Here is a 12971-nt window from a genome sequence, read left to right as displayed (position 1 = left end):
GCTCCCGGGTCTTTTATTATTTCAAACTTTTTATGGAATTTCACCTATTGAACAAAAATGCAAATGTATCACGAGGTAAAATCAGTGAAGAAAAGTGTAACCTGTAGGCTTTAAAATTGTGCATTAAATTTCATTTCTACATAGATAAGAATGAGTTCAAAGATCGTGGTCTAATCATAGAATTTGGTTGTTCGTCATTGAAGTCTACTGCAGTTTATATCTGGATATTATAAATAAAATGGACGATGTAATTGGTACAATCCATGGACCGAAATAAGGTTATCATGTAGAAACTTACATCACAACTAATCCACGGTTCAAATCCTTATTAACATGCAAATTCATCGTTAGATTGGGAATCCAACAAAACGACTATTTGCAAAGTTCGCCATTATTTCGCTTTGTTGAATATCGCCATTATTTCGCCTGCAGCAAACTTAAACTATTCCCAGACTGACTACTTTTTTTTTCGTCTAAGTTTCTTAATCGACCACAACTTCTAGTGATCTGATGAAACTTTTCGTTTGTTATACAAATTGTTATTCACTTATCAAGGGGTAGTTCAGTTATGATACTATGAAACCACCTGTAATCGCAATTGTGTAAAACTTTCTACCAATTTTTTAAAAATTGAATACACTACATTAAGTCATTTAATAAATACAGGTACTATGATCACATATAAAATTATAACAAAATTAAACACATTTTTAACGCATGAACCTAATATCACTAGGGTATTATTTAACTCAATTATGTATTTAGACAATTAGACTTCTCCCATTTCTTTTTTTCAAATTAGGACAAGAAACTAAGAAACCTTTCATTACAACTTAGTCAAAAAAGGACCTTTTCATGATATTCAGGATTAGTGGCTACCTCCAATTGATATCCTGTCACAAGGAATCTTGAGCAACTTCAGTCATGTCACCCTGGAAGAAGGAGAGGCAATCACTCCAGCTTCTTCCAGTCAAAGAGGGCTTGGGAGAGAACTCCCTCAGTTTTGACCAAAAATGGCCTTTAATACCAAGAGAACTCCACCAACTCCAACAGTCATTGACCTCAGTATAGAACTATCGATCAAACTGCAATATCGCGACATTTTCGGTTAGCTATGTGCCGATCCTGAACATTCATGATCAAGCGTAGATGTAACTGGCACATCGAGTTTGCTCTAGTCAATGTATGTTAAACTGGAAAGTATCACCTGACCCCTTTTCCACATAGTATCAGATGTTTAAAACCATTTACGTTAATTTCAATAAAAATATCAACCAAAGTTAAGGAAAATTTAAAAAACGAATGTATCAAATGTAGCTGTACAAAATGTGCATTTCTCAGTGGCTGCAATGTGGTACGTCATCATGTGATTACGTATTACGACATTGCTGAGAATATCTAAAGAATCTAGGTTGCGAATACACGTAGTATTGCTCTTAGAAAGAAGGAACTCATAGTTGGAATTTAAGGGAGTTACAAAACATGTTATAGAATGGTCTAAACCTATTTGAAAATGTGTATTGACCTCTCCGGGAATCGAACCCGCAATATTTCGATTAGAGAGCCGCAGTCTTACCTTTACACTAGAGTGAAGATGAATTTTTATTGTTTTGTTATTGAGATTGATGGTTAATACAAACTACAAACAGCTTGGGAATAACAAAAATACTTGGCATTAAACTACAAAATATATTAAAACTGAGACAATAATCTATTTACATTAACAAAACAGAATATTGTGTGAATATTAAACCACACGGATAATACAATGGGTGAACAACTGTAATAATAATAAGCTACAGAATTAACAGCTCTCACTAAATAACGCACTAGATTATGAAGGATTATAATACGTTTAGTTGTAATAACTAAATTCAACGTTGTCAAATTATTTATGGCAGCAACAAAATCCAACCCCAGTAATTCTGGATCCCACATGTCGAGATTTGGCGGTCAGGCGATTCAATGGATTGTGTTTTGAACCACAATAACACCATATTCCCGTGTAATCATGTGAGTTCTGATGGATACAATGCTGACGAAACAAATAGAAGTTACACGATTTGTGATTATTGCTGTTACAGTTATTTTGTTTTTTTTTTCTAGTGAAAGACAACATGCTGTAGTTTTTAGTTATTAGTGTACTACCCATTTAAGAAGATAAGGAAAGAGAAAGATCGGAAAACTGATTGTACATTTAATAAGTTGCATGGAATTTATTCTCTCCTTCTAGTTGTGTCTTGGGAAGGCAATACACAGTTACTAACTAAATATGTCATATAATTTATGTTCTTATTTAATTTAAGATGCTTTTATCATCAATTGGTTAAAATGATCAAACTGTAAAACTTGATATACATCCATATTTGAGATTTCCTCCTTTGCCACTATCCAAATTCTTCAGTGACAATCATTGTTTTTCGGATTGTAGATGTAATTTTTCCGGATTCATAAAATAATTAACAACTTGATCTCATTGAAGTTTTTTTTCAATTTTGAAATTTAACGTGAATCGACTCCTTGCAAATTCTTAAAATTTCTCACTGTAGTATAGACGTTATCAGTGTAAACGAACTAGCGTCACCAAATTATCTAAATTTGTTTGAGAAACTTGCATGAAAGTCTATACTAAATTTACTACAAGAACATAAAACAAAATACTTTTAGTACCATGTTTCAAACATGTAACACCATAAAACAAAAAACTAAAATTTTTGACCCAGTATTCCAAATCTGTGTTTATTGTATAACATTTAGTATTAACAAATAATAAACTATGAATCGTTAATGTTAGAATCGAACTAATGTTAGAATCGGGGACCTTAACAGGTCGGGGAGAATCGCGGAGCTTAAGGGTGATTTCCGAACTAGCAACAATGCCGAGGCTGAGGAACTGCTCGCAAGGACAGGATCACTCAGCGGTCACCCATCCAAGCAGCAGCCATGCTTGGTGTTGCTTGTTCAGATATCTCGCGATAACCACTGTACCCACTACGTCACAGCACATTCTGGTATGTAGTTGGACGGACCTCTATGCGTTATTCCAATAATATTATAGCCTCGGGCAGATGCTAACGAGAAGGTGGCACAAATGAAAATGAGAGTGATTAAATATTTAAATATTCAAGGAAATGAATGATGATTGACAAAATAACTCGCATTTTCTACCCAAACTGACTCAAAGTAATAAATTTGTTAAAATTTTTCTTTTGACGTAATAAAATTTAAGGCCCTTTACTCCGTACCTGAGACTTCAGAAGAGAGGATGTTTATCTTGGAGCGTAGTCCCCAGCCAAGCTGTTTTATTTTTATTTCGATACAAGATCATTTTTAATACCTGTTTAAAGATCGTTTATCGCACTTCTCGAAAAATTTTAGTAATAACTAAAAATTTCCCTAAATAAATAATAATAAGTAATTTAATTACAATTGATGTTATTGTACATAAATATACGATTTATTTATGTTAATTATTTCTTTATTTCATAGTATAATTTGGGTTTAATAGAATAATTCAATTATTTTTGCTAAACGGAACAAGTTAAAAAATTTAAAGTCTGTGGGTATTAACAGATGACTCATTTTAAAATCTTGTATTGCAAAGAATTCCGTTGATAATCTACTAGATTTATTAACTCAAAATACTTTCCAGAAACCCTTTATTCGGTGTCAGTGCGTTTTTGCGAGAAAAAAAATTAATTACTCCAACATGTAGTTCACACAAAATATACATACGTAACAGTTATGAACTCAAAGTAACTATGCAAGTGAAACTAACGATCCTAAAATAAATACAAAGTAAACATACGTTACACCACGCGACAGTGAAATGCTTCGCAAATGTTGCATACAAAATTTCGAATATTTGAAGATATCCTACAGACAAAAAAAGCGTCTATCTGACGCTCATTGGTTTCAATAACGCTCAGCCTAATTACAGGATTGGACATACACCAACAATAACTTATTCTTTTCTGTCTAGAAATGAACTTTCACTCAAGCTATCAAGTCTACTGAGGAAACCGAGATATTTAGCGACAAGATACATTCACACGTTGTTCATTAATTTAGGTTTGATAGATTTAAATAATAAAAGATCCGGTGCTCTACGGAGGGTATGGGTAGGGTACGATAAGCGGACCCGGTTTTTATATCGAAATTGGCAAACGATATTAAATAATCATAAACATCGATACAACCAATCGGTACTGATTGATTATTTTACGCAACTTAATCTAAATTAACAGCTCTAAACACTGTCAAATAATACACGTAATCGTATTATTATATATATATATATATATATATATATATATATATATATATACGATTACGTGTATATATAACAATAATAATTAATATTATACATACACGTAATAACATATAATTAGGTGTGTATAATACGTAAATAATTATGACATAAACCGTTTTCCTGTTTGATCATTCTCGTTTTGGTTGATTTATTATTTATGTAATTTCTTAATCATTTATGAGTTTTCCTATATGTCTACATATTTATATTTTAAATAAACACATAATTGTTATTTAGGACTACAGATATTTTATATCAATTGATAGTCTAGGATTCGAGATGAGAATATTAGGTATCGATGATTATATTCTTCGATATAAAAAACCGGGTCCGCTTATCGTACCCTACCCGAGGGTATTTCAACACAAGACTACGCTGAAATCAAATGTTGCCACAAAATGTAATACTAAATTTACACTCTATTATTATTTTAATCTATGAATAAACATGTCATATGTTAAAATTTCAGACGATTCTACTCAATTTGTTTACAAATTATTTAATCTATTATTTTCTCGTTGCCACCATAAGACCGATGTAAAAAGTATTCGCCGAGGCACAGCCAACTTTCATGGAGAGATGTGCACCATTATCGCACCGAGAGTTACATATAGACAGACAGAAATGAAATTGTTCTATCCCCAGTTGTGATAAGCTTCGCTAACACAGACAATAATATATTATATTTTAAATTAGTGATATAATAATAGAACCGCTAAAATAATGAAAAATTAAATTAACAGTTAATTTTTATGTGAGTTTTAACCAGCGTCTGTGTTAAAATTGAAGCACAGTAATGTTATAATCCGACACTAATTAAATACACAAAGATGTTCTTGTCGCTGCTGAGGGTCGGGTTCTCGGAGAATATAATCTGCTGGAATGTTTAATCCAGGCGACATAACTACAGAGCTTTCCTTTGTCAGCCACTTCTCCGTCTGTATCTATGAACCAAGGTGACTAACTGCGGAGTGGAAAGGCGAGGTTCACTTTATATTAACCTACCAATTTTTTAAATTCGTTTGATATAATTAAACTGAACTAAAAATATTGATCTGTAAGCTTTGTAATAGCTAAAATATTACTAATTTATTTCGCAGGGGCATATTACCTACATTTACTCAATAGGCAATATCTCGAAAACCACTCAAGATTCAAAAAATGTAATTTCAACATGTTTAGGAAAGGTTATTTATGCATTCTAGAACACATTTAACTTTTCTATCGATCCATAAATAACCGAATTATGAGTTTGTTTAGTTTCAACGACCGCCAACTTTTTATTTGAAACGAAATAGTATACCAACCTGGCAAAAGAATTTAGCTAAGATATTTATAAATTAAATGTTTGTACCTAGTTTCAACTTGTTTGGACATTTTTGAAATTATAAAAGTTGCATGATATAGCACAAGCATATGCAAAGATTTACTTGTATATATACGTAGTCTACAAAAGAAAGAAATTTACGAAATTTTAAGGCTTAATCGTGTAAATTATATAGTGACCGATTATTTCCTAATTCTCTTTGTATGTTTGACGTTCTGTAAGGAGTATTCTCTCCATTTTATCGTAAAAAATGGCAATTTAAAATGTTTGTATGTCATAAAAATGAATTTTATTTGATAAAAATGTGACTTTATTTAATGACGTCCTATAAAACCTTGAGGAATAAATTTCCTATCGAGTATTTTTATCCCTTTGGTATAAAACTGTTTGTTTCTCCAACACTTTACTAAATATAAAAAGAAAACAGTAGACAGTGTCTTTTAAATTAAATAAGACTAAAGGATTCTCTCGAGACAACGGTTTTCCTGTGTTTATTTCGCGCAAGCTTTTACCACTCACACTTTGTATTGGAGCACAACACTTAGATAATTTTCATACGAGCATTCTAATCTGAATAACTTTATATTCCAATGCGAGATACTTATACAAATGTTTATATTTTAAATATTATGGTTGCAATAACTTTCATGGATCTTTTCATGGAGTACAACTACTATACATTTTGTCGCCCTAAAAGTCACTTCAGTGATAAGTTGTGATGGCTTTGTAAAGTTGAAAAAATATTGAATTTCCTTTTCTATAAATACTTTATCTGTGACGTGACGTTGAAGAAATTTAATTAAAAAAACCATAATTTCAGACCTACCTATAAGTCAAATTGTAACCTGTCTGTGAGTTTATTATTAAAGCAACATTCTCAAAATACGCCTACATTCTCCAAAGTCGTTAATTTTACATAAAGAATTTATATTCTAGCACTTCTCAATAATACCAACATTATTTTATAAATAAAATTAAAAGAAGATGTAAAAAATGACTAAAATGTCAAACGTTTTAAAACACATTACATTAATATTAGACTCAAATCACAGTGAAATAAAAACATAATTGTAATTTTGGTTATATTTGATAAAATTTCATATTTTGTACAAGTTTTCCCACTGTGAGTTTTTAGAGGTACTAATATTACAACTTGCGCGAAGACAACATAGAGACATGAAAATGGTCTTGGAATTTCCGCGCGACTCGTAAAAACCATCTCAGTAGCTGTTACGAATAAATGTATAAATGTGCAAACATTTATTTACATGGAGTGATAATACATACTTTAGCTCTCTGTTTGTTCTGTTGGTACGAGATAAACATATTACTTTTACATTCGCCAAGTTTAAATTTTAGATATCCGGGTACAGAATATATAGCGATTAAAATGGTGTTATTTGACAAACTATATTTTAAGAAAAAAACCAGTATATTGTAAGTTTATGAGAAAGTAAAGAAATTAAAACAATATCCTTGCAATTTAGGTTGAGATTTTTTAAACTGTGACAGTCACTGAGGTGAAATATAGAGTTGAAATTCCGCCACGCGCACATGGAACACCGCTATCCCCACAGTATAGTTCCAGATTTTTGAATGTTTCTGAATTCTCGTGAACTCTAAACTCTTGATGCTCCAAGACTCTGAGAGGTTCTAGACGGTTGCTAATTCCGCGAAGCTCTTGGCTGTTTCCTGTACCCAAGGCAATACTTCTCTGAGCAAATGATCTCGGAGAGATTTCACAGTTCATAGGAATTTCTGAACTTTAGAAGATCCTGGCCTCTGTAATTTCCTGAAAATTTGGAACAAGCACCCATTTAATGCTTCCTATCTAGTGGATTTGGGTATATGAGGGCTTCTAACCTCAAACATAGCTTTCAGATTTTGGGTTGCTTCGATCTCGGAAAATTTAGCAACTGAGCGTAATCCTCTAGAGGTCTCCAACTTTTGGAAACTTGATGCACCAGAAAATCTTCAATACCTATTGGAGTCGGGTATATAAGGGCTTCTGGCCTTAGTCGTAACTTTCAGCTTTTGGGTAGAGAGGTATAGATCTCTGGAAGATTTCCTGCAATTTTGCGTTCCAGTTCTTTTTGGAGGCTTCCAACTTTTGGCATGTGGGAAATGCCACCCATTGAAAATCTTCAATATCTCGGAGCATGACTACTAGACTGTATTGTCACATGTCCAGACGTGGCGTAATAATGTTTATACCACAGTATTCCCTTTCCATTTCATACACAACTTTTCATTCCTTGATTAGGTTTACGTTGAATGCAGAATTATTCTGTTTAGTTTAGTTAATACTCGTAGTATCCAAGCGCCTATAATAACCCTTGAATTCCCACTTTGCCTCGAAAGATTGCGTATCAAAAAAAACCTCGATTACTATTTCTTTTTTTAAATATATATATGTCAATTTTTATTTAACCGAGTTTAATAAGCTGCTTTTGGATAAAGATTTTTCGTACCAGCTTGTGTTAAAACTCCTTGGATTTCTAAAACGTCCATGGTTCTTACATGGATGCCTCTTTAACTCTTGTACTGATCGAGTAACCTTCGGTTTTCTTAACACTCTAGAACGAAATTATAATTAACAATAAAAAATAAAAACACACACACACACATATATATCTTTAACAACAGAAATTGCAAACCTGATATTGTAATTTTCTTGCAGAACATCTATGATAATCTTTGTACAGGTTTGTTAAGAATTAGACCACAATCGCGACGATACATTATTTTTGGATAGCGATTTGTTTACATTAATACTATACAACCGGTATGTTACATTACCACCTGCGTATAATACAGTCTTTATTTTCAAGTTGAAAGCAAAGTTTTGTTGTACATTCTTTAATTTAAGAAGAGAGTTGTGTTCCCAGAAGACACTACCTTGTAGCCTGAAGAGCTTCCATTGTGTGTGGTCCCTTAATCTCGGGGTTTCCGTCTAACAATACTCGACACAAGTTGACCTTTGTTCATTCCTCTTTGTAGTTTTTTGTTTCTAAATATAGTTTGATTCACGTACTTGGATTAAACCAAATCCAAACTGACACTATAATTTAATAGCATAAATTTAAAAAATCTGATTCTCTTTAAAGTGTATTTGGTATTCACGTTCTTCTCTCGTCAAGTGGCTCGGAAGTTTTTTTATCTCGGGAGTTTCATTAAATTAGACACATTACTTATTTTAAAAACTAATTATTTTCAAAATTGGAAACTCCACAGCACTTTTGAATGAATGCGAGCAAATAAATTAATTTCTATGATAAATGTTTGTATTTTTTCCAATATGTTATAATCTAAATAAAATAATTGCTTATGATATTTACTGATTAAATTTACTTTCCATACGTTTACAGTTAATAATATCAAAAATTTACATAGCTACACTTATTTCATAAGCGTCTCGTTAATCTACACATATCACATTTTAAGTTGTCTAAAACCTGTGACTTTAGATCCTTCCATCCTATGTTGTAAAGTAATCTTAAGCGAAGGTTAATAAATAATCGAATAATAGTATAAAACGCCACCTTGTTGAAACTTTTAATTTAATGGCAATTGCTCACAAACCAATTCAATGTTTATATTAACAGGATTTTTTGCAGTCATGTATAAAACTATGGTGGTAAGATTATTGCTTTAATTATAATTATTATTAAATGACGAAATTGCTGTAAGAAACACTATAAATCTGCGTAGCATAAACGGTGTAAAACAGCATACCATTTCCAAAATTGTTCAAAATCTTAAGGAAATAGTCCTAATATAAGTTCCTAACAAATGCAAACATTCAAAATATTTAGTGAAATCCTTTAAGTTAAGTTTAAAGAATAAGTTGTTATGCTCCAGCTCTACCTTTATAGTTTATCTAATTAATGTTGTCTATTATTCAAAAGTTTGTAGACCATCATCTTGAAATCTGGCTAAATATTGTAAAGCGTATATTAAAAAAATATTATATTTTACTGTAAAATTGTTTATTTATGTTTTAGTTTTACGACGTTTATCCTTTATTTCCTTTCAAACTTTTAACTGTAATCTACTTGAAATATTAACAATTTCTTTGTATAATTATTTAGAAGTTATTTTATATTAAAATAAAAGTTGTTTTAAATTTATTCAAGAAAATGTTTCATTCTTCGTCACACAACGTAATAGCCAAGATAAATAGTTTGCCAAATATGAAAGAAGCCATCTTGAAACTGTTTTTAGAACGGCAGAGGCACGCGTGTAAGGCTTCTGGAACGTCTACTTCTATACTTAGTTTGATTATAGTCAATCAGAAACTGTGTTGTCAATTAATTATTGTACACGGGTGGTATAAATATTTTAAGTATCATAATTGAAATTTCCAGAAGGGTTCACTTCTGTTGGTTATAGCAGCTTCTATGGATATCCAGAAACGGCACATCTGTGACCGCAAATGTTAAGATAATGGGGTAAAAAGGGCTGGTCGATAGGTCTAAACTGAGGAGGAGAACACCCGCAGAGTGGTGAGATTCCTTTAATGTTAAAGGATTTTAAAGGTTTAAACAAGAGGGAGTGACTTTCCCCTCCCCTTTTGACTTTGAGAGACTAGGATAGAGCTAGCTTCCCCCTCTGGTGACATGATGCCCGTTATACAGACTCTTTAGGTCTGAATCCATGCTGTTTAAAATCGAATAATGATATTTTCTCAAAAGGCAATGAATTGATAAAGCACGCAATTTTTAAAAAACTTTCGACAGTGCCGGCTGAACTGCAACAGGCCTGTAGTTTTTGAGATCAGTGCTGTCACCCTTTTAAACAAAGCAATTATTTTAGAAACTTTTAATTCTGTAGGATATGTGTTACATATAATATAACTATTTATTACATTTGGGAGTGGCGATGGCCGAGCGGTCTAAGTCGTTGGACTTTGGGTCTGAGTTAGAGATAACGCAGGTTCAAATCCTGTCAGTGACCATTGCACTTTTTATCAGTACCATCGACCTTGTACTGTATCGACTCTCCCCTTATTCTGTTTGATTAGATCCTCGCACAGGCCAGTGGCCCATGAGGGCGGACAGAATAAGGCTTAAAAGGGGATCGGCCTCTCCTTAAAAAAAAAAAAAAAACATGTACCAGAGGTTTGAGAAGAACTTCCTTAGAGCTTTCAAGACTAACATAGTGGGTATCTCATCACACCCGGAAGACCAATTAGGCTTAATTAAACTCTGTGCAAATAAATACTTAAAGCAATTTTGTATCATACAAAGGTGTATAACGAAAATATATTGATGATGAAGGTTCATTGTTAACAGACTCGGAAGCAGGGTAAAGTCTCTTCTAGGGCTAAGTGAAGTGAGAAGTTTTCTCAGTTTTTTTCCTAAGTGACATGTGAAAGCTCAAGAATTTTCAAATTGTTTCACTCAAAAACTTCAATTCCAGTAGATCTAGAATGCATTCAGCAGAAGGAAGTCGTCTACCTAGTGTAATGCGTAATGAGTGAATGTGTGCGAACTCCAGCAAAGACAAACATTAGTTTCTGTTCATACACTTTAAAACCATGTTTCTAGGTTAATTAGGTTAGGTTCTCGTTGTAGGCGAGATCACTCATGTATACTTAGGTATCATCTTATGTAGAAAGTCAATTTCCTTATACGGACACGGTGGGTTGGGGACAGACTTTCCTGTCACAACATACCGCTTACGTGCGTAGAGTGAATGTTACTGTAAAAGTATAATATGTGATGTTCTCACTTTCAGTGTGATGACATGTAATTCTAATTCTCCTTTCTATTATCAGTAAGCTATACCACGTGTCGCGTAACAGGCCTTGCCGAAGTTCAATGCTAACTTTTAAATGTATAGCTCTTTTTATTCTCGAGGTGTCCTGCGGATAAATAGAAAGACAGACAATCATTAAAGGCATATCTTGAAATCTAAAATGACTCTTCACAAATTTATTTATTCTGATATTTTCTCGTTGCCATCATGGTTACCCATGTAAGACAAATTTTAAAATATTTCCTAACGCTTAGCCAAACTCCATAGAGTGACATAGAGTATCACCAAATTCAGTGTTTCTAATATATACATGAAACTTAATGCAAGGTTTTAAGTTTATAGTTTAGTTCTTTCTCTAATTATCTTGCAATCAAGAAATTAATTTTTTCCAACCCCATGAGTGACAGGCTTCGCTAAAGCTCAGCCAATAATATAAGCACTTTGATTAAATTATAATATAATATGATGTTGCTAATATAGAAATGAAGCTTTATGCAAAATTTCAAGTCTATAGGTCAGTTCTTTTGACATATCGTGCTGACAAATACCCTTATAGATTCCACGAGTGATAGGCTTCGCTAATGCACAACCAATAAACTATATTAAAGTGGTACTTGGCTCATATAGTTCTGCTGTGTTACTATAAATGTGAATTAATAAGTCTGTAATATGTAAATCTGTTGTTTACTATTAATGGAGTACGTAATACTCTAAAGCAGTTTTTACTCAAAGCTGCGTCATTACCGTTCCAGGGCAACTAATGAGATGTTGAAATAACTTCCTGCTCTCAATTGGAAGTTGTGTTATGCATGATTTTAGCCTTTACATCTGCCATCCCTGTGGTCACATTTTATTGCTTACCCGTTCCAATTAAAATTTAAAGGAAATACGAACCTTTACAAAATATCCTCCCCCTCCACACTCATCCTTTGATATTCCTTTTTATTTCCATAGCTTTAAGTTATGCCAGTACTTACTTTATTCGATGTAATGACTAAGAAGTCTCATTCAAAAACCTTTCTGAACCAGTTTTTTTTAGGAATCCTTTCCCTTACAGGATAATAGATTAAGCCGTGTCCACACTATGCCGCGGCTGGCTTTTGGCAATGCCGCGTTGGCAAAGCCAACGCGGCAAACCTAGATTTTGGCTTGTCGTCTACACGTGAGTTGGCATTCAGTCGCAAAATGTCTGACGAGGAGGATGTACTAGTTGCTTTAGGCGCGTTTGTAATTATCAATCACGAAAAATTGCGTAAACGACGGTTTTTTGGGTGCGTCCAAGCCTTCAAAGTAGAAGAAAATACGGAACTAGTGAGTTGATGAAGGATTTGGTATTGGATGATGAAGACGAATTAAATCTCGAGTACAGATATGGATGTGGTTTCAAAAACTTTTTTCGAATGAAAAGTAGTGACTTTGAAGATCTTCTAAATAAGATAGCTCGTATCATCCAGAAACGAGACACGTCCTTCAGAAGTGCTATTCCTCCACATGAACGCCTTGCAGTTACTCTGCGGTTTTTTGGCAACGGGAGACTCTTACCACTCGTTAAGTTACACATTTCAAGATTTC

This window comes from Homalodisca vitripennis, chromosome 8, assembly GCF_021130785.1.
Source record: "Homalodisca vitripennis isolate AUS2020 chromosome 8, UT_GWSS_2.1, whole genome shotgun sequence".
In the NCBI taxonomy this organism is placed as follows: domain Eukaryota; kingdom Metazoa; phylum Arthropoda; class Insecta; order Hemiptera; family Cicadellidae; genus Homalodisca; species Homalodisca vitripennis.
This window is presented reverse-complemented; position numbering follows the sequence as displayed.